This window comes from Schistocerca gregaria, unplaced genomic scaffold, assembly GCF_023897955.1.
Source record: "Schistocerca gregaria isolate iqSchGreg1 unplaced genomic scaffold, iqSchGreg1.2 ptg000043l, whole genome shotgun sequence".
Taxonomy (NCBI): domain Eukaryota; kingdom Metazoa; phylum Arthropoda; class Insecta; order Orthoptera; family Acrididae; genus Schistocerca; species Schistocerca gregaria.
The window spans coordinates 1,980,764-1,986,581 of record NW_026061702.1 but is presented as its reverse complement, the minus strand read 5'-3'; the positions used below and the strand labels follow the sequence as shown (position 1 = coordinate 1,986,581).

At 42.3% G+C, this 5,818-nt stretch overlaps 1 non-coding gene across 1 annotated transcript; it reads left to right on the top strand.

The window, feature by feature from the left end:
* The first annotated feature begins 5,093 nt into the window (after nt 1-5,093).
* On the top strand, nt 5,094-5,168 carry Trnat-ugu (transfer RNA threonine (anticodon UGU)). The gene has a single exon. It is a non-coding gene; the product is annotated as a tRNA-Thr (tRNA).
* The last annotated feature ends 650 nt before the right edge of the window (nt 5,169-5,818 follow it).

Genomic DNA, 5,818 nt, shown 5'->3' with positions numbered 1-5,818 from the left:
GAGCAACTGACGGTATTAATATAATTCTAATTTCTTTAAATTAAATAGTCAAATAAAACTTTGTCCGATCTTCGCTGCTGGCGAGTGCTTCTATACTACAGAAAACTGGCAATATTATCCTACTGATTATAGTTTTTAGAAGCTCTGCTCAAAAATTATATTGTAATCGGTTATCACAGCACTATGCAGGCATTACGTATAGTCCAGCGATAAAGAGTGAAAACTGCGGCAGGAGAACTCTCTTTTTCGTTTTAATTTCTCTGTTTTTAAGGGCTAAAAGCAGATAACGGCATACTACGTAGACACAGCAGCAGATCAGGCACTTTCTACTTTTATCCAGAACTATGAATGATTTGTTAAATTTTAACTTTTTTCCTTGTATGATGTCGCAAGTCGACCAAATCTAACTTTGTTCTTCACTCGTACCGCATATCGTAAAATACTTCCAGACTTCCAGATGGTGCCATTCTATGTTACAACTGACGTTCGACAACAGCGAGAAACTGTGTCCAGTCTCGCGCTCTGCTTGTATAACAGGCACAGTATTGTCTCGGCAATGTTGGACCAATCCATTTGTTGCTCGTTTCTATCAGCAGTGTTATTAAAGTGGCATACATAACTTTTCCCATTTTTTTCTGTAATAACGCCGTATTTCAGTGCTATGGAAATCTTACGAATAAAAATTACTCGTCTTTTTTTAAAAAGGTTTATTTGAAAACTAAAAATTTTACTACGACATCTGTGGCTAATTGATATATCTGTTTTTACGTGGTTATCAGGAAAAAATGAAAAGATACTTGTTATAACCGAGAGCAAACAAATACTGAAAGACATCGGTTATTCAGAACTAAAATACCCATGTCGTTTTAACTGATCGGTTTTTCTATCTATAAACTGCAGTGTCGCCATAGAAAAGTGTGTCGCTCCATCAATGTCCATAGCAACTTTGAGATATGTGTTTATGCGCAATATCGGCAAATGGAAACACGAAGAGGTAATAAGCACCTGAGCGATAGAATTTATTTCACAGTCAGAAAAGTCGAGTGACAGGCAAGACTGAATCACTGTAATAGAAATTATATGGAAAGCTGTGTAAAGGAAAATTTCCAGTTCTTTCGTGGATTCCAAAATTGAAGCAAATTCCGGGACACCAAGGTGACATAGTCTTATACGGATAGTATTCCATGACTAACGTAATTGGCCCATATACTGTACTGGTATACGGATAATATTACACGACTAACGTAATTTACCTGAAATAATTTAGAAACATGTTACTGTAACATTCGCTACTACTCATTACGCTAATTCACCTTCAGCCATTAAGCGCAAATCTCAGTTATGATACGTGCGCCAAACAAAAATTTATCAACCTAGTAACTCAAGACAACTACAAACGATCATTGTGTGCAAAATAAATAGAACACTTCATAAGAAGAACATGACGGGTTTGAATCATTCCCACCGCAAAGGATGAAAAATTCAGGCTCGCACACAAGACCACTTGATAACTAACCAGAAATTCAGATTAGTTGTAGCTTCGGTGACAATCGCCTTTTTTACATTTTCCCCGTAAACTAGATAATTATGAAACGTAAGCAACTACTGTAAAGTATCTGCGGCAACGGCCTTGCCGCGGAGGTTGCATCGGTTCACGTGGGATCACCGAAGTTAAGTGCGTTGTCGGGCGTTGAAGGCACTTGGATGGGTGATCATCCAGGCCGCCATGCGCTCTTGCCATTTCTCGGGGTGCACTCAGCCTCATGATGCCAATCGAGGAGCTACTCGACCCAATAGTAGCGGCTCCGGTCAAAAAATACCAACATAACGACCGGGAGAGCAGTGTGCTGACCCCCGCCCCTCCTGTTCGCATCCTCCACGGATGATGACACGGCGGTCGGATGGTGCTGTCCCAGTAGGTCACTCGTGGCCTGAAGACGGAGTGCTTACAAAGCAAACTACTCTCCAGTGGATGGTCGTACTACTGAGACCTTGATGCCTGGCATCAACAACAGATGGCAGCACACGAGGTTGGCTTACGCCTACTGCCGAATTTTGCGATCTGTCGTAAGCCTGCGTAAGCACGTAGGGCCTTCCGTCTTAAGTGCAAGCATATCCATTGCGTTTTCTGTCAAGCGACTTGAGTGGAATATTTCATTATTTCTGAAATTTTATAGAAATGTTTTTCGTTGTATATCCTCACCATCGGTACTGAATTTACTGTAAAATTACTTGCTCACTTTTCGGAACTTCCGTTCATAGTAAATCGATACTATTTGAAGCCGTGGTAGACACGAGTCTAGTGTGCTTCACCTTCAGCACCTTCTGTGTCAGTCTCGGTTAATATGTCGCTGATTTCACAACGAACAGTTCGTTGTCTACTGAGTATACTGTCTGTTGCACGACACTATCCCTCCCACGCTGCTAAATGTAGGTCGTCGGCAAAATATGACTGCAGTGGAACAAGGGCGTCTGCAGAAATTTCCCCAGGAGGTGGTGGTGGCATTGGTAGTGGTGTGTGTGTGTGTGTGTGTGTGTGTGTGTGTGTGTGTGTGTGTGTGGAGGACTATTACTATGAAACTCACACAGTCCAGACCGCCAAGGAAAATAAACCTTGAGATTTGGAAAGAGTGTTGATCTTATACCGCTTATACTGCATATTTCAAAATTCCACCTCTAAGGGGGAGACGCAGGACATGAAAGGATTTTTGAATCATGTAGCTATTAAGGTAATTTTGAAGCTAGGCATACGAACATTTGTATCTGGTTTCTAGGTCGGAAATAAAGAAATATGTGTTCCAGTATCTTTGGGAATTTAACCTCTATGAGGTGAAATAGTGGATGAACATTTTATTTTGAGATAAATAATTATGGAAGAACTATGAAAGTATTTTTAAGGCTACATCTACGAAAATTGGTATTTGACTTCAAGGCTACAAATAAGAAAATACGTGTTTCGGTGTTTTTGGAAGTTCAACCCCTAAGGGGATGAAATAGAGTGAGCTGGTGCGTTTCTGGCGCCAGTTTCCGTCGATCGTTGTTTCGATCTTTGAGTCGCGGTCCAGAGGACACTGCTCCCTAAGCGACTGTAGTAGTTCTCTGTGCAGCCAAACATCGGGCTTACCACGCTTACACTGGACACAGTTGCCAACAAATCGCCTGCCATCGCGATATAGGTTGGGCCAAAACATGTATTCCTGAACTCGGTTCAAGGTCTTGAAGAACCCCAAATGACCCCCGTCCGCCGACTCGTGGAAATATCTGAGTGCCATGCTAACTCGTTCCTGTGGAATACAGACCTTCACTTGGCCACGGTTGGCTCCCCCTTTACACAAGAGGCCCGCACGAAGGCAACAGCTAGTGACGACGTCGCCATCCACAAACTGCTGCATATTCGGTCCCCACCCGGCGTCCTCGGCCTGTTTGCCGGCTAAGTCGAAGAAGAAGCCGGGTGTCTCGGAGAGAAGGAAATTCACCCCCAGATCCGGCTCCACGTTTCTGAAAATGGTTCATTATGAAAGCATTATGAAAGCATATCTGACAATTCGTATTCGGCTAATCTGTTACAATTTTTAAAAACTACGTGTTTCACTGGTTTTTAACTTCGAGCATAAGGGGATGAAAATTTTAATGAAATATTTATTGCGTTATATTAAAATATTTTAAATCTGCATCTACGAAAACCGGTATTTCACTTCTCAATTAGATATAAAGAAATATGCGTTATACAAACAAGAATACAAACGGCTTGATTAACAAAAACCTTGGACCCCAGCTGTCAGCATTGCTTTTTGGTCATTCAGCAAAAGACCATGCTTCAACGGCGTTAGGTTTAGAAAAGTTTAGAAAGTGTTGCAGTTTATAAAAGACATAAAAAAAACGATTAAAGAAAAAATGCTTTGCAGACCATGAACGGTCTAAGTAGGTAAAGAAGCGGATGATAAGCTAGCTCTTTATGCAAATAAGTTGGTCAGTTTAAGTTCCGAGACATGTCATGCAGCAGGAACGGAATCCTATAGTTGCTACGATTGGCTAAAGGAAAAGTTTTGCAGAATCACGCGAAATCACTTCTGCAAGTGGCTGAGAATCTCGTAATGAATAAAAATTCTGTACTGAGAATTCCAAGGTGGGAGAGGCGAGATTCCTCCCCCCCCCCCCTTCCCCCTTCTCAGAATCCTATCCTTCTTTACCTACAGCAAAAAATAAATAAATAAATAAAACTAGAGAAATTTCTACTGTGAAACTATTTGCATACAAGAGAACGGCCATTAAAATTTAACTCTTCAAAGTTTTAAGCCCTGCCCCGTTCGAAAATTCAATTTCTTTGTAGTTGCATTTTTTAAAGGTGTACTTGTCTAGACTCCTGGAACGGAAAGGTTTTTTTTTTTTTAATCCGTGCTTTACAAAAGTTTCTACAGTCCATTGTTTGAAGCAGTGTCACGGCTGCCATGAGCCGCGCGGGGTACCAGCCATGTGTCCAACGCCTTGTCACGGTTCGCGCGGCTCCCCCCGTTGGAGGTTCGAGTCCTCCCTCGGGCATGGTTGTGTGTGTGTTGTCCTTAGCATAAGTTACTGTAAGTAGTGTGCAAACATACGGACTGATGGTTCAAATGGCTCTGAGCACTTTGGGACTTAACATCTGAGGTCATCAGTTTCCTAGAACTTAGAACGACTTAAACGTAACTAAATTAAGGACATCACACACATCCATGCTCGAGGCAGGATTTGAACCTGCGACCGTAGCGGTCGCGTGGCTCCCGACTGAAGTGCCTACAACCGCTCGGCCACATCGGCCGGTCTATCATGTATTCTAGAAGAGCTGCACGGTCGTCAGTGGCGCCTGTTCTTTCTAGAACAGTTACTATCTTCATATCTATGGTTAAACGTCACCCAGCCATTGACCTTCGTCTGTGCGAATGCGCACAGGCTACCGGAAATCTTACGGGAATCGTCACCTTAGTGTGAGCCAGTAATGAGTGGATGGACAAATACCTATTAAGTACATTACGTAATCGGATTGTGGGCGGTTCGGGGTGTGAGTCTCACGGGAAGCGTGCGAGGGATAAATTCCTGCAGTCGTGTTGTTCATTTGTGCCCTCGATAGCTCAGATGGATTGAGCGTCTGCCTTGTAAGCAGGAGATCCTGGGTTCGAGTCCCAGTAGCGGCACACTTTTCAGCTGTCCCCATCGAAGTATATCAACAACACCTGTCGGCAGCTGAGGGTTTCAATTAATTATCAGTTGTGTAGGTGATTCGATGAACCCTTTGCCAGGCACTTAAATGTGTTTTGCAGGGTATCCATATAGATGTAGATGATAACTCGTCCCGTGTTGCACGTGCTCAAAAGGATTCATACTGCAGAATGCATGCAAACATACTCACCGAAAATACGGACGAATATCAAGTGCAGGCTGCCGAGTGCTGCATATCCAGCTTAGACAGATCGGCTTTTCCTGCCAAGAAGAACAGGAAGTTGCTGTCTAGGAACAATCAGAGGTAGAGGAAGGGCTGATAAATACTCCTTGAATTGCAGACTAAACGTAAATAACGAAAATACATTTTTGGTAAAAATTGGTCAAAACATAATCGTTTGCCCTCCGTATTGGATTAGCTGTTTTGAATATTGAAAATCTGACTTCAGATTCGTTTTCAGCGACATTAAGAATATATGTGTAACACTCAGTTCATGCAAATCGAAGTAATAATATAACTAAATGTTTTCCCTAAACTTTGAACACTTTTTTTTTTCGAGTAACGATTTTCTCAGAACGGCATGCAGCATAAATTAAAAGTGGTTCGATCTCTTAACTTCTACCT